The sequence below is a fragment of the Cygnus atratus genome, chromosome 19 (assembly GCF_013377495.2).
Source record: "Cygnus atratus isolate AKBS03 ecotype Queensland, Australia chromosome 19, CAtr_DNAZoo_HiC_assembly, whole genome shotgun sequence".
Lineage (NCBI taxonomy): Eukaryota > Metazoa > Chordata > Aves > Anseriformes > Anatidae > Cygnus > Cygnus atratus.
In genome coordinates this window covers 234,063-248,959 of record NC_066380.1, presented here as the reverse complement: position 1 = coordinate 248,959, position 14,897 = coordinate 234,063, and the positions used below count along the sequence as shown (strand labels likewise).

At 40.1% G+C, this 14,897-nt stretch overlaps 1 protein-coding gene across 13 annotated transcripts in view; it reads left to right on the top strand.

Moving 5' to 3' along the window:
- Window positions 1-14,897, top strand: part of RALGPS1 (Ral GEF with PH domain and SH3 binding motif 1) — a 161,168-nt gene that overhangs the window by 15,905 nt on the left and 130,366 nt on the right. For 4 of the 13 annotated variants that reach the window (XR_007709016.1, XR_007709010.1, XM_050714528.1 and 1 more), the window contains exons 1-2: window positions 6,870-7,150; window positions 14,021-14,141. The gene's annotated coding sequence lies outside the window, so the exon portion shown is untranslated. Of the gene's footprint in view, window positions 1-6,173; window positions 6,519-6,704; window positions 7,151-14,020; window positions 14,142-14,897 lie in introns of those variants that run through there. The other 9 variants (XR_007709017.1, XR_007709011.1, XR_007709014.1 and 6 more) reach the window with 8 other exon arrangements.

Here is a 14,897-nt window from a genome sequence, read left to right as displayed (position 1 = left end):
AGTAATGCAGAGTAGGGTACACAAGACATGACTTAAGAATAGAAGAAATGTAGCATTGCTTGTATGTGAGGGAGGAGAGCAGAGAAACAGAACCTAACATACTTACTAGCTTTAGTAAATTCCTACCCCCACTTTTTTTTTTTTTTTTTTTTAAGATGGTGAATTGTTTCATCTTGTCGAGTAGCCATAGGGGGTTAGAAATAAGTCATGGCAAAGCTGTGTCCACAGAACTTAATGCACCTAACTTATGGAAATGTGGTTTTCAGTAAGAATGTGATGTATGTCTTTGCACAATCAGCAACATACATGCATAATGTGTGCAACAGCATCTGGATAGCATGCCCTATAGCACACATGATACTGTGAATTATAAAATTAACAATATAATAAAACATTATTTAAATGGCTTTTTTTACCTTTTTTTTTTTTTTAATGTATTACTTTGAACAGCACCAAATAGTATCATTAGTGAAATGCAAATATGCCAGTATGGGTAGTGATAAGCTACTAGTCCTGATCATTTGTCTCTGAATGTAGTGGAGTTTGGTCAAGGGCATTAGAAAAAGGTGGTGCTTTTATGGAGGTTCATACCTGTAAGTCCACTGTGCAAACAGCTTTTTTCTAGTTACAGAAGAACTAGGTCTGTAGGAGCTAATAATGCTGAGTGGTCAAAAGAGAGCTCGCTTTCTGCCAAACACCATTAAGTTCTGACATTATGAGTAAAAATAGCATTGGGGAAGATCTTCCACTGAGAGTAACGGAAGACTTACGAGGATGGTATAGAGCTTTGAAACACCATATGCACTGCCATGGCGCTATAAATCAGGTTCATGTTCAAGAAAGACGTGTTCCCATATGACTTCTCTGGAAATAACATACTGTGTAAAACAAAAGACAACAGATGTAGGCAGGAAAGGAAAAGAAATGAGGTCTTTGGTCAGTGAGGCAAGCTGCAGTCACCCACACTGTACTTTTGCTAGCATTAAAACAAAGAAGGGGTTTGAAGCATTTTTGTGGCAAATTTGCAAGGTTGATGGAGAATTCATCAGTATGAGGCAGTATCAGAGAAAGTACAAAGGTGCTTGCTTGCAAACAGTAAGAAGGCAAAGAACAGTGATCCTGGGTAGATAAAAGAAAAACACGATGATAAGACAATAGGTAAAACGTATTGAAGATGAATGGAAAAGCCTTTAAAAGTGAAGATAAACAATTGCTTTTGGAGCAGAAAACTTAGGAAAACACAGAAGGGAAAGATCTAAAAGGAGAGATGATACAACCAGAGCAATAAGATTTGAAAACCATCTCCATATGTTTAACAAGTCAAAACTTATAAAGCTAGTTAAAGCTAAAAAAAAAATGGTACAGTGAAGTTCTCACAGTGTATAAAAGTGTCTATCAATTCCAGAGCTGTTCCTAATGCATCAGAAGATTTCACAGCATCTGAATACAGTCTTCTTAATATTGATTTCTCTCCTTTTATAGAGAGGAAAACATCTCCTTATACATAGACTATGCTCAGATATGAGATGGCATAGGTCAATTTTCTATGTAAACTGGCTACAGACAAAGGACCCCTTCTTTGCTAGCAACACATAAAGATGTGGAAATAAGAGAAATTATCATGGTGTATCAGATGACTTTAAGATTTAAAATATCCATGGGTTTAATAGAATGGTTCTGATAATTTTGGGCTTTTAACACTGGACATTATTCAGGTTTTTCTCTAACTCCGTATTTTCTAGATAACCTTATGCTGTGTTTTTGCTATGTAGGATTTCATCTTCATCCAGTTTTATCTAGGGATACACCATTGACCTTGGGTACTTCATATTTGTTTGAAGTTGCAAGCCATGACAATAATTACAGTGCCATAGTACAGTATGTATGGTTAAACTTCAACTTACCTGCTTGTTTAGAGTTTGCCCCTAATAACTGGGAGAATACGTTGGGCTACTTAAGCAGAGAGATCCAAAAAGAAAAAAAAAAAAAAAGCATAAGACAAAGTAACATATTTCCAAAGCACTAATTTTGTATAGCCTGAAAAAGGTATGCTCTAAATCAAAAAAAAATTAAAGAATTTATTTTTATTAAAAAATAAATTTATTAAATTTAATAATAATATAATTTATTAAATAAGTATATTAATAAATATATAATTATTTAATGAATAATTAAAAATATAATTATTAATATAAAATTATTTATTAAAATAATGAATAATTTAACAATTTATATAAAATAAAATAAATTTAATTAATAAAAAAAATAAGAATCTGTTCAACTGATCTTTGTGTACATGCAGACACACTCCACATTATTTAAACTTTCATCAATGCAGACTTCCTGAAGAGAGCTTGAGGGGACGCCAGAATAGGCCATGACCGTGACATTTTAAAGAATGTATTTTCTCACAGCAATAGTCATGCAGGAAGAATAGATCCCATAGACGCTACATTTTGCTACATATATGAAACAGTATATTCCAACTGTATTGTGCATGGATTTAGGAAACGTTTAAATCAGACATTCAATGCATTAATCTATAGACAAACTTTTCATTAAAACTTTGGGAAATTATATGACTATTGGCAGTCTTTAAAGTGACATTATATTTCCATGCAGTTTGCTAGCCTTTTCAAAGAACTCAGTACAGTACAGCTCTAAATCTTGTCTATGCATTTTTTCCCACCAGAGGGTGCTGGCTAATTTTTAAAAATATATATGTTATGGAAGAATAACTTAGGGTGCAGTACATAGCAGCAACCTGAAACAGGAACTGAAAAAGTTCTGAGTCTTCACTCATGTTGTCCTCAACACAGGCAGTTGCTGAATAATTCCATTCTTAGTGGGGCAGTGTTTGTATTCAGGATTTCAGAGAGTGTCCTATTGTAATGCAAAAGACTATTTAGGCAGTGGACATTATCACTTTGCAGTAGTTTAAGCACCAGTTTGTAAACACTGATGTAATTATTAGGATAAGAACTAACTACCTTGCAGTTTGTTTTGGTTGGTTGGTTTGTTTGTTTTCTGAACCCTTGTAGAAATACAAGGAGATAGATTTTTATTTTTTATTTTTTTTCCCTCTCTCTCTCTCTTCTGGGGAGGACTGTAGCTCACAAACGTTTTGGGAAGCACTTCTTTACTGTGTGGGTGACAGAGCAGTGGCACAGGTTGCCTGAAAGTGGTTGTGGAATCTCCCTCCTTAGAAATTTTCAAAAGCTGGCTGGACATGGTCCTGGGCAATCTGCTCTAGGTAGCACTGCTTGAGCAAGGGGTTGAACCAGATGACCTCCAGAAGTACATTCCAATCTTAACCATTCTAAGATTCTCTGAACCACTGTCTTTAATGTCCTGGTATAGTGATACAGGACAGAGTGGAAAATGTTTTGCCAGAGAATCCTCATTCTAGTAGGAGCTGATGCCAGAAATTTTAGAGGAAAGTATATGTAGCTTAGTAGTACCTATAGGACAAACTCTAATAAGTGAAGAATAGTCAATGCCTATGAAATGACTGGAGATTCACATGAAATAACTTTTAACACTTCAGCAATTCAAAGGAAAAAAAAGGTAATAAAATACCTTTCTGTAAAGTGAATTTGGCTTTGGTTTGCATGTTGGAGTTGTGAGCATCAGTATTGCCAGGGAGATCCCAAATCTAAAGTTTTTTTTTATTATTATTATTTTTAATTTTTTTTTACCTTATTCTCAAAATGAATCCATCTGCTTTGGAAATAAAGTTCTTGCATGTTTAACCGGGATGTTTGAAGATCTTTAATCTGTTCTAGATTTAATAGTCTTACACTAGTTGTTCACCTTATGATAAACAATCATTGAAGACCTTTAGTAACTAGGAGATTGGAAAGACAACAACTTTGCAATATATTCTGCACATAATGCAGTCTCTCAAAACTTTCTCCTAAGTAACCTCATTTAGTTTGTGTTCTCTCACGCTCTGTGAGATGAACTTCAGTCTGATTCACTAGAGACCAGTCCTGCATGAACAGAATAAGATAGTGAGTTTGAAGGGACATGCAAAGATCAGAGTCCAAATCCTAGCTCCATTCAGGAGTAACTAAAAATCAGACCCTATGTCTGAGCGTGTTGTCCAAACACTTGAACTCCACCAGGCTCAGTGCAGTAACCACTTTCCTGGGGATCCTGTTTCAATGCCCAACCACCTTCTTGATGAAGAATCTTGCCATAATATCCAACCTGAACCTCCCCTGTCACAGCTTCACACCGTTTCCTTGAGTCCTGTTGCTGTTGCCAGAGAAGAGCTCAGCGCCTGCCCCTCCACTCCCCTCATGAGGAAGCTGCAGGATGCCTTGAGGCCTCCCCTCAGGCTCCTCTTCTCTCAGCTGAACAAACCAAGGGACCTCAGCTGCTTCTCATCCATCTCGCCCTACAGGCACTTCAGAATCTTTATTGCCCTCCTTTAGATGCTCTCGAACAGTTTTAAGTCCTTCTTATACTGTGGCGCCCAAAACTGAACACAGTGCTTGAAGTTAGAGCAGAGCAGAGCAATCACTCCCCTCAACTACGTAGCGATGCTGTGCTTGATGCACCCCAGGATGTGTTTGGCCCTTTTGGCTGCCAGGACATACTGCTGGCTCATGTTCAACTTGCTGTCAATCAGAAGCCACAGATCCCTCTCTGCAAGGCTGCTCTCCAGCCTCTCATCCACCAGTCTGTATGTACAGCCAGGGTTGCCCTGTCCCAGGTGCAAAATCCAGCACTTTGTCTTGTTAAACCTTGGTGATTGCCCAGCAATCTATCAAGATCTCTTTGCAAGGCCTCTCTACTCACAAGGGAGTCAACAGTTCCTCCTCATTTAGTATCATCTGCACACTTAGTGTGCATTCAACTCCTGTGTCCAGATCATTGATAAAAATGTTGAAGAGAACAAGACCCAAAATGGAGCCCTGCAGAATCCCATTGGCGACTGACATAACCCCATTTACTAGAGCCCTTTGAGCCCAACCCCGCAGCCAACTGGTCACCTATCGTATCGTGTGCTTGTCTAACTGTATGCTGGACATTTTGTCCAGAAGGATACTGAGAGACAGTGTTGACAGCTTTGCTAAAATCCTAAAAAATCACACCTACTAGCCTACCTTGGTCAACAAGACGGGTAACCACATTAGAAAAGGAAATTAAGCTTATCAAACAGGACTTTTCCATTGTGAACCCACACTGGCTCTGACCAATGACTGTGTTGTCTTTCAGGTGTTTTTCAATAACTCTCACAATAATCTCCTCCATAAATTTACCAGGCATTGAAATGAGACTGCCAGGCCTATAATTACTAGGGTCTTCTTTCTTACCCCTCTTGAAAACTGGGACAGCATTTGACAGATTCCAGTTGACTAGGACCTCTCCCGATTCTCAGGAGCATTTAAAAATAATTGAGAGGTCTCAGGATGACATCAGCCAGCTCTTTTGAGTACTCTGGGATGAATCTCATTTGGCCCTGAACACGTACGCGCATCCACCTGGAGCAGCAAATCCTACACAAGTTCATAGTCAGCGGGGAGTTTATAAGTTGGTATATGGCTACCAATCCGAAGAGCAAATGTATTTTTTTTTACCCATTTAAATACATAATTTGGTAGAAATGTTCTCTTTCAAATATACCCCAGTAAGCATAAAAAGCCCTACTTGACTGCCTTGCAAGAACACATTACTGTCCTTTCTCAGGTGTTTCCAGTACTATTTCGTGTACTGTGCACTCAACGTCTGGCTTGTGGCTTGAGGTATTCTTTGCTACACTAGGAAAGATGAGCTGAAGTCGGCAGCGCAGCAGGTGATGAGCGGATAAGGGTGACGAGTTCCTCTTCTCTGAGCAGCGACTGGGCTGTTCCACCCCCGCGAGCACGGGAAGAGAGGCGAGCCGATGAACTGAGGGAGCGCAGGCAGGCGTTCAGCGGGCACGGCGCGGGCCCTGCGAAGAGCGCGGGCTACGGCACGCTGGGCCCGTCCCGCCGACGGGAGGCCCAGACACCCTGCCGGCCTGACCGCGGCCCCGCAGCCCGGCTCGTCCCCGGGTGCTGCTGGCCGCGCCGCGACCCCGCCGCGGGGGCCCAGGCCGGGCCTGGCGGCGCGCCGTGCCGCCGGGACCGCGGCCCCAGCCGGACGCACCCCGCGGATGCCAAGGGCAGCGCAGCACCGCGCACCTGCAGCCGGCGGTGGCTCCTGCGCACTGGCTGCTTGCTCGCGCGCTCCCGCCCCACGCAGCGCCGATTGGCTGAGCGCTCCCGTGCGGAGCAGCGGTTGGCCGGCGGGCCTGTCGGTCCGGCGCGCCCCGTCCCCTCCGCTCGGTCCCCCCCCTTGGCCGGCCTGGGCCTCGTCCTCGGCGGCTGAGGCGGGAGGGGGGGATCGGTGCGGGGGCGGCCCGCGGTGCTGCGGGCGCCTCCCTGCCGCCGGGGTCTCCGTCGCCGAGCAGGCTCGTGGGCGACGCCCGGGGCAGCCGTCTCGGGACAGGTGAGACGCAGCTGGGCCCCGCATCCCTTCCGGGACAGGTGAGGCGCTGCCGGGCCCTTCTCGCTGGCGCGGGGCAGCTGCGCTCTCCCTGCCCCGCCGCCCCCCGCCCGCTGCTGCCAACCCCGCCTCAGGCGCGTGCAGCGGGCGGAGCTCTGCGGCGCCGGGCCGGGCTGGGCCGGGCTGGGCCGGGCCGGGCGCCCCCCCCTCTGTGGGCGCGCCGCCTGCGGGAGGCCGCTGCTGCCCAGGGCTCCGAAGGGGCGGCGCGGGGCGCGGGCGGGGGTGCGAGTCGGGGGGCTGCGCACCGGTGCCTCGCCCCCTGCCGCGGGACACTTCCTCGCGGGCGCCTCCCCGGCTCGGGGCTCGGGCTTCGCCGGACCCTCAGTAAGAGCCTCCGAGTTCCGTGGCCCCGCGCTCTTAGGCGGTGCCCGGGGGACCTCGTACCGTTGCGGTGTTAGGGCACGTAGCCCGCAGAAGTGCTTATGCTGTCATGACTGCTGTACGTCGCCTGTCCCGTTTCCCCCCCTCCCCTTCCACGCACCGGGCGCAGCTGGCCTACCGTCTGCCTCGTATAGCTCGGACGTGGGAGCAGTCGTTGTCTTTGTGCCTTGTCTGCGCAGATAGCTTACGAATTAGTTGGGTTTCCATCGCTTGTAAGGTGTGGTGAGATGAGGTAGGTAGTTACTTCTGGGCGTGGGGATTCGGAGGGTACTGTGCTTTTCAAGACTGGGGAGAGGTTGTGGGTAGGCTTCTCAGCTGTGTATTTATTGTGAAGAGGATAATGGGGGTGCAGATGTAAGCCTTGTTAGTTTGACTACATCGTGCACTGGACTTCAGGAATAAACTTGAAAGCTATCTGCATGTTGCATGCGTGATATCGTTCAAATACTTTAAAGGAACCTTGATTGGCTGAAATCTCTTCTCAGATCAGATAAATAATTTTTTAGTCTGGCTTCAGCAGGCTTGAAAGTGTCTAAGGTTCTGGCATGTGGTGGAGAAAATTTGTTGAAATTCTCAGCTGTAGAACTGTAGCATGTCTTTTGTCTGTGGTTCTAAATATACATAGAAATGGAACTTATTTGTGAAAAAAATAGTGTATTGGTACATCTTGCTGCATGGAAAGATAGTCCTTGCTTTAAAGACTTTATAGTTGAATGTAGAAATCTGCATCCAACAAAAGCTTTTAAATTCAGGTTTGTTTTCATACTGAACGCTCATGTTGTACCTAGCAATTATCCTTTGTGTGTAAAGGTTGAAAGTGTGTGTAGTAAGGACAGAATGGTGCGCACTTTTTTGTTCGCTGCCTCTGTGTTTTCCATCTCGCACGCTAGCACCAGTTTAGAAGAAAAAATATTAGGAAGCTCTTGTTTTAATCAAGCAATTTTATTTGATTTTCTGTTTATTTACCTTAGGTGTAGTAAAGGGGAGATATATAGAAGTCACGATGGGTGGTAATTATGAGCTTTGCTTTCTGTCCATGTAAACTTTATTTTCAGGTTTTTAGAGTTCTTTATAATCAAACTGTATATGTGGATATGAAAATGTATTTAAAACCGTTATTAATGAGGGCCTTATTAAGTGGAAGATTTTATTTTTATTTTTCATTGTCCTTTATCTTCCATTCAAATGTAAATACCTTTAGACAAACTTGTATAGGAAGCACAGCCTTTGTCAGACTAAGAGACTACGGAACTTACTCGTTAGAAATCTATTACTGACTACATTTGTTATATTTCCTATCCTATCTAGTGTTTTCTGCAGCTACCAATGCTGAAGTTGAACTGTGTGGGTTTTTTTTTTTTTTTTTTTTTCAGTCTCTTTGGCTAAAGAGACTTTTCCTAAAGAGGAGCTAAAGCTCCTCTTTTTCAACTGCCAAAAAAAGTTTTGTTTTTAATTAAACGTCATTTTTCAACGACATTTCTCCATGAAAAGCTTTTATTCCACAGCTTTTTGCTCTGATTTGTCATCAAAATTAGGAAGTTAGCCTATTTGGAGTGGGGAAAAATAGTTCAACAGGGAGTGTCTGATTTAAAAATTGCGTATTCAGTTCCTGTGAAACTTGAAAAAAAAAATGACACTTTTCATCAGCAGCTCAACCTGACTTAGTTGCAAAATGATGACATCATTTAGAAGTGAAAAGGAATGTATAAAAATGGGACTAGGGGAACTACATAGCAATCTGTATAAATGGAATTTATGAAGTACCATAGATCAAAATGTAAAGAAAATATTCTGGAGTCTGTTGTACTTATTAGAGCTGAGGACAGCAAGGCAGAATTGATACTGGTTCTGTAGGAAGGAGGGAGGAAGCCTAGTAATGTGTTTGTCTGTTGCTAGGTGAATTTGGGAAAATCATTAATGTCTGTATGTTTTAAAATATATATTTCACTGGTAATAAACAGGGTGCTGTATCAGATAAGAATGGTGAAATATTTTGCAGTCTAATAAGTGTTGGACAGTGTCTCCTGAGGATGCTACTTAAAAGTTTTTGAGAACCATGTTTCAAATTTCTTCTGAAATTGCTGGCTACGTTTGAGATTTCTGGCCTGCCGGTCCTGATTTTGAAGACTGAGAGTTCCAGTGTTGAGCTAATAAAAGACAAGTGCTCTCTCAGGCTCATTCTTTTTAATATTATCTTTGTTACCTATATCAAACAAAATAATGGGAAAAATATGTTGGGGTTCATTTAATAATATATTGAAGGACAGTACTGGGGTAGTCAGGCAACAAAGTTCTGTGAAAAAATCGTCTTGCTAACCAAGCCTTCGTTCTTGTATGCAATTGTAGGTTGACTTGACTGGGGTAACTAGGTAGCTATAAATGTTCAGGTAATCAGTCAAGCAGTCTAGTACTGCATGATACTCCAACTTAAAAAAAAAAAAAAAAAAGTATTGTTTTAGTAAAAAATGCAATAAATGGCTCGTTTACTATCTGTCAGATACATTTCTATTAGCTGCTGATGGAAAAATTACTTAATAATACATCTGTAGGGCACAGTGCATAATTTCATCAGTGATCTGACAATAAATTTGTGAATGCCATGGTTAACACTTGTAAATGACTTATTAAAATGGTGAGCAGTGGTGACAGAACAGAGGGAAGTAGACTATGCTATGGTATGCTAGGTATTCAAATAAAGTTTGTGTTAAGGTCAAACATTTTTATATCAAAGAAGAGGAATTGTAGGCTTCATTTAGACACAAGGGAATGTATTTTGAGGAGCAGTCGTTCTGTGAAAGATGCAGGCAGTCAAAATAGGTAAGCAACTTAATGTGAACTCTCAGTCCAATGTTACAGGAAAAAAAGGATTAATACTGTGTCTAAATAAACAGACAAGGAAGAAGTAAACAGAAAAAGATTTTAAGCTCTAAAAAGTATTGGTGAAATTGGTGCTGAATTATAATGTACAATTTTGAGATTCTCATTTTTAAAAGGGAGGTAAAAGTTTTGAATGCCCCAAAATTATCAGTAAAAATATTTCAAGAGTTTGTGATGAGAACCTTAAAGAGCAAGATCCTCCAAATTGATTAAATGGAGGATCAAGGAATGTCTGGAACAAAAGAGAAATGTTTGCTGCAGACCACCTCTTCAAGGTGAGCAGAAGAGATCTGTGAGAACATCGAAGTGATCCAAAAAAGTGTTAGTACTAGGAGAATATTAGAGAAGAAGTGTCAGGTAGGTACATATCTTGAAGGGTGTTTGTTGTTCTTCTATCCCAGTCCTGGAAATGGTGTTACAAAATTAGCAAAGCTACAGAAAGGGGCAATGGGGATGAAGGGAAGGATGTGGTCTACTTATGGCTAAACTGTAAGCTGCCTGGGAGACCTCAGCCTGCAAGATTCCTCTGGGAAGAGGGTATAGTATCTTTATAACATTACGAATTGTGAAGGTGGACAGGCAAGATTGTTTTTTTGTCTGTTTTTGAATTATCTTTAATGCAAGAACCAGAGGACATAAAATAAAACTAAAAAAGCCAGATTCAGGAGCGGAGTTTTTTCACAAAAACATTAATATTCTTGCAAATTAAGCTGCAGGGCTTTTCATCAGAGGATGTTGTAGGTGCTCCAACTTGATGTAGATTTGTGAGGCAACTAGATAAATTATAAGAGAGAAGTCTAAAGAAATCATAAAGTGAAAAGATTTTCATCTGTGACTCGAGGTCCCTGAACTGCAAACGATGATTGACTGGAAAAATATTTTGGGAAAGTAATGCTACATGTTTTCATTCTTCTGCTTTCCTGTACCTTCCACCTATGAACCCATGTGAAGTTTGGAAGGTGTGCTGCAAAGATAGTTGGTTTTTCATGTTACGGATGCTGTTATGTTCAGGAAATAAACAAATGATACTGAAGCCAAAAGACTTTAAATAAGAAATTAGGATGCGTTTATGGAGCAAGAAGACTGGAGACTTCAGATCTATCCGTTCCCTGTTAGTAAAAACATCCTGTGTTCATTTGTAGATAAATTATTAAGGTTAATTCACAAACAACTGAATGAAATTTAAAGACCTGTCATTAAAACCTACAGATCAGTCTAAGTGATTGTTGTGATCTCTTATGGCTTAAATCCCTGTGAATAGGGAGGTTAGGCATGTTAGTGATGTGTAATACCCATGCAAACTTACTTTAAGTGGGATATAGAACAATATGCTTAGGTATTCACAGTCTCTAGCTTGGGCATCTTTTAGAATAAGGAATTAGTGCAGTTGTAGAATAATGCAAGTTGGGAGGGACCTCCAGAAATAATCTAATCCAGATCCATGCTCAAAGCAGGGTCAGGTTAGAGCAGGTTGCTTTGAATTTTGAGTTTCTGTAACCTCACCAGGTAACCTTGCTTGTTCCAGTGCATAAGCATTTTCATTGTGAATATATTTTTCCTTATGTGTAATTGGAATTCACTTTGCGCTGACTTCTCTGTTACCTCTTACCATTTCATCGCTTGCCTTGGAGAAAAGTCTGGTTCCACCTCCCCAATAATTTCTCTTTAGGCAGTTAAAGCCAGCAATGAGATTAGTCCTTAACTTTGTCCTCTTAAGATTAACAAACCTAGTTTTGTCAGCCTGTCCTCTCACATCTGAACTGTCTTATTTTCTTACTTTCTGTCATTGAAAGCCGAACTTTCATTTGACCTTTATGTCTGTCATGCATATTCAGTTTCCTGAGCATTATGCTAGATAGTCTTCTATTGAACTTCTTCTGAAACTGCTCCAGGATGGCTTTCCAGAAAATTCACTTACTTCGGTAGACTAATGATTGGTTTAGAATTACTGTAATATCTTTACGTTTATCTTATAAAATGTCATCTTCAAGTGATGGAAAATTAATAGCATAAAGGCTTAGGTATTTTGTATACTAATGTTTTCAGATTTTAAATGTTGAGTAGAAAAACCTGCAACCGTTATGTGAATGTAGACTTCGTTTTTGTGTTTTAGCAAAGCATAGCTGATCCTTTGCCAAAGAAAAAAGACTGCTTAGGTAGTGTAGTTAAAATATGCTACTTTCAGTGATTTTCTTTTATGACTAAGTCTATTTATAAGTAGTCAGAAATAGATAGGCATTAGTATCTCATCTCTTAAGTAAGTACAAGTATTTTTAACTAAGAAAATAAATTACTTTAAGTACTAAAAATGTGTATTTTTCTCATGTTTGGATAAGAAAGCATTTTCCTATCTTACATAAGTTTCCCCGAAATATTTAGATACCCTTTTAAGGAACATGTGACATCAAGAGAATTGAGAATATGGAAGCTTTAATACTTCCTTTAGAAAGCAGTATGAAATGTAAGGAATCTGGAGTATTCTACAGTTGTCTAAGACATGGTTTGGGATTTTTTTTTTTTTGAATTTCTGTCATTCCTTCATATAATTAGTGCTAAATGTTTTCTTTTTCTACAAACTTTTTATCAAGTATAGTGAATATTCGGATTATTTTCAAAATAAATTTTATTGGTTTAGTTGTGTGAAACATGCTTCAACTTGAACTAACGTTGGCCTCAAAATTAAAAGAAGGTTCAGAGGTCTCCTTTAAATGCAGGATTCTGGTGATTGATTCTGATGATATTGATGATTTTTTTTCCAACGAGATTTCCTTCTTCCCTGTTTATCCATAATGCTTTCATAGACATCTGTTTGCTGATATAAAGTGTCGTGTATCTGTAGGCGATAAATTCTTTCTGTCTGCCTGTTTTCTGTACTTCCAATAGCAAATGAGCTTTGACTATTAACAATAGGTGTTAAAGGTGGAGAAGCAGGAGCAATTAATGCTCTGTAATTAAAAAGTTCAAACACAGTGAAGACTGAGTTTGCAGAGAATTTTTTGCAGAGAGATTTTTCAGATATATAGAAATTTTACTTGGAAAGTTAGTCTTCAACGACATTCAGAGTGAAAGAAGCAGATAGAATAGGGTGTGCCCCCCAAAACAAACAAACAAACAAAAAAAAAAACAAGTAAAGAAAACTGCCAGGAGTTGAATATGATTGACGAAGTTGAGTTGGGATGTGAACGTATGTTACATCTATAATTTTACCTGAAATAATTAAGGGGATACTGACTCACTTGTACCTTGTCATGTTCATTCTTGTGTGAACCAGGATCTCTTGATTTGGTAGGGAGCCCCTGCTGTATGTGTATTTGCAGTATGGATGATTTTTGAGTGTATGAAGAAAACAGTACTTTTTGAGCAGGGAATAGCTTTCTTTGATACCAGACAGAATTTAAAGGCTAGAAGATACACATCTTTGTAAGTGGAGGCTCCTTAACAGTAGGAAGAGTGTAGAGACTGTAGTAGAGGCACAGTGTTACTAACACTATCTGATTCTCAATGGCTTTTGTTAACATTAGCAATGCTACATGGGCTTTAGTGGAATTTTCAGTTTCCCGGTGAAAATTACCTATCTTTGAGATGATTTTGTTCTAATTTGATATTTAGTTGTCTTAAATACTAGGTATTATAAAAGTCGGTATAAGGCAAAAGAGGAGAAAGGGAAAGGGTGACATGGTCTAAATGTCACTAAGGCAAGCCACCTAAATAGCATTTTCTCAGGTTTGGTGGTGGTCTTGTTTTATGGAAGAGCCGAGGCTTGATTTGCTGGTATAAAGAAATTGATTGTATTTGGGTTTGTGTCCGTTCTGCTATGTTTAGTTAAGTCTTGAGGAAACCGAAGTGAGAATGAGTAGCATTTACCAATAATCGCACCGATATCAACTTGAAAGCTGTACTGACTGACATTGTGAGAGTTACAGGTAATCTTTGAAGTATACAGTAATACTACAGGTACTATTTGGAGAATAGTTACACAATTCTTCATACGTTGCTCTTTCCTAAGTGATGTATTCTTTGTTTAATACTTTTTTTTAAGTTTTGGAATTTGTCACATACTAGTCAAACTAGAATGGGAAATTAGCAATCAAAGCAATTTACAACTGGGAGGGAGAGCCAAGAATAAAAATACCCAAGCGCGTGTTACAGGTAAGAAATGCAGAGTTTGGGAAGAACTGAGTTATGTAATAAATGTCACCATAATTCTGTTTCTGGTTATTTGCAGGAATGTCATGCTTTTAAAGAAGAGATAAACCATCTCAATAGTGAGAGCCAGACCGAACAATGGATTGATGGAGATGTGCAGCAAAATGGGTTGAGTGAGTGCAGCACTAACTTACTCTGCTGTAAGTATGCAACTGTGATTAAAGTAGGTATTTTCCTATTTTCATCTCTGTTTGACACCAGAGATTATGGAAGCGTCTATCAGCTCTCTTCTGTTGAGAGAAGAACCTAGAGTCATGATAGTATTATACAGTAATATTGCAGATATGTATTTCTCTTTCTTTGAGAGCTTTATTGAGACTTACCTGAAGTGTAACTTTCTCAAGTGTATATCTTGTCGTAAGTTAGCAGATGTGTTCGAAGGATAATGGCTTTTGAGAGAGGACTGACTTCTGCTAGAGATAAAACTGCAGCTCTGTTTTGATACAGATCAAGATGATATCAGATTCTTAAATCGGTATTTATTATTTATTCTTTGTGAAGGACAGGTATTGCTTATTTAGTTATTGTTGTTAACCTGAGAAATATTTTTTACTTTGTTCCCTTCAACATTAGGCAGCAGTGCTTGCTCCTTTTTTTCCTCATTTTATTTAGTAATCTTTCAGTTTCTTAGCAAATACTAAGACACGGTTTGTGGTCATGTTTCATTTAACTTAAGTAATTAACAGTTAACATAGCGTAGCTATGTTTGTGTGGTTATAAATGTTAATTTTGATTTTTTCAGGTGCCAAAACGCAGCCTCCAGGAGCTGCTTTTGTGAGGGTGACTCCTGCAGAATATCAACTGCATGTAATCTGGATTAAGATAAAGTAATTTAACGCCACACAGCAGGGGGTTATAACACCCCAACTACATTTTTGGAAAAGGCCACTGAAATA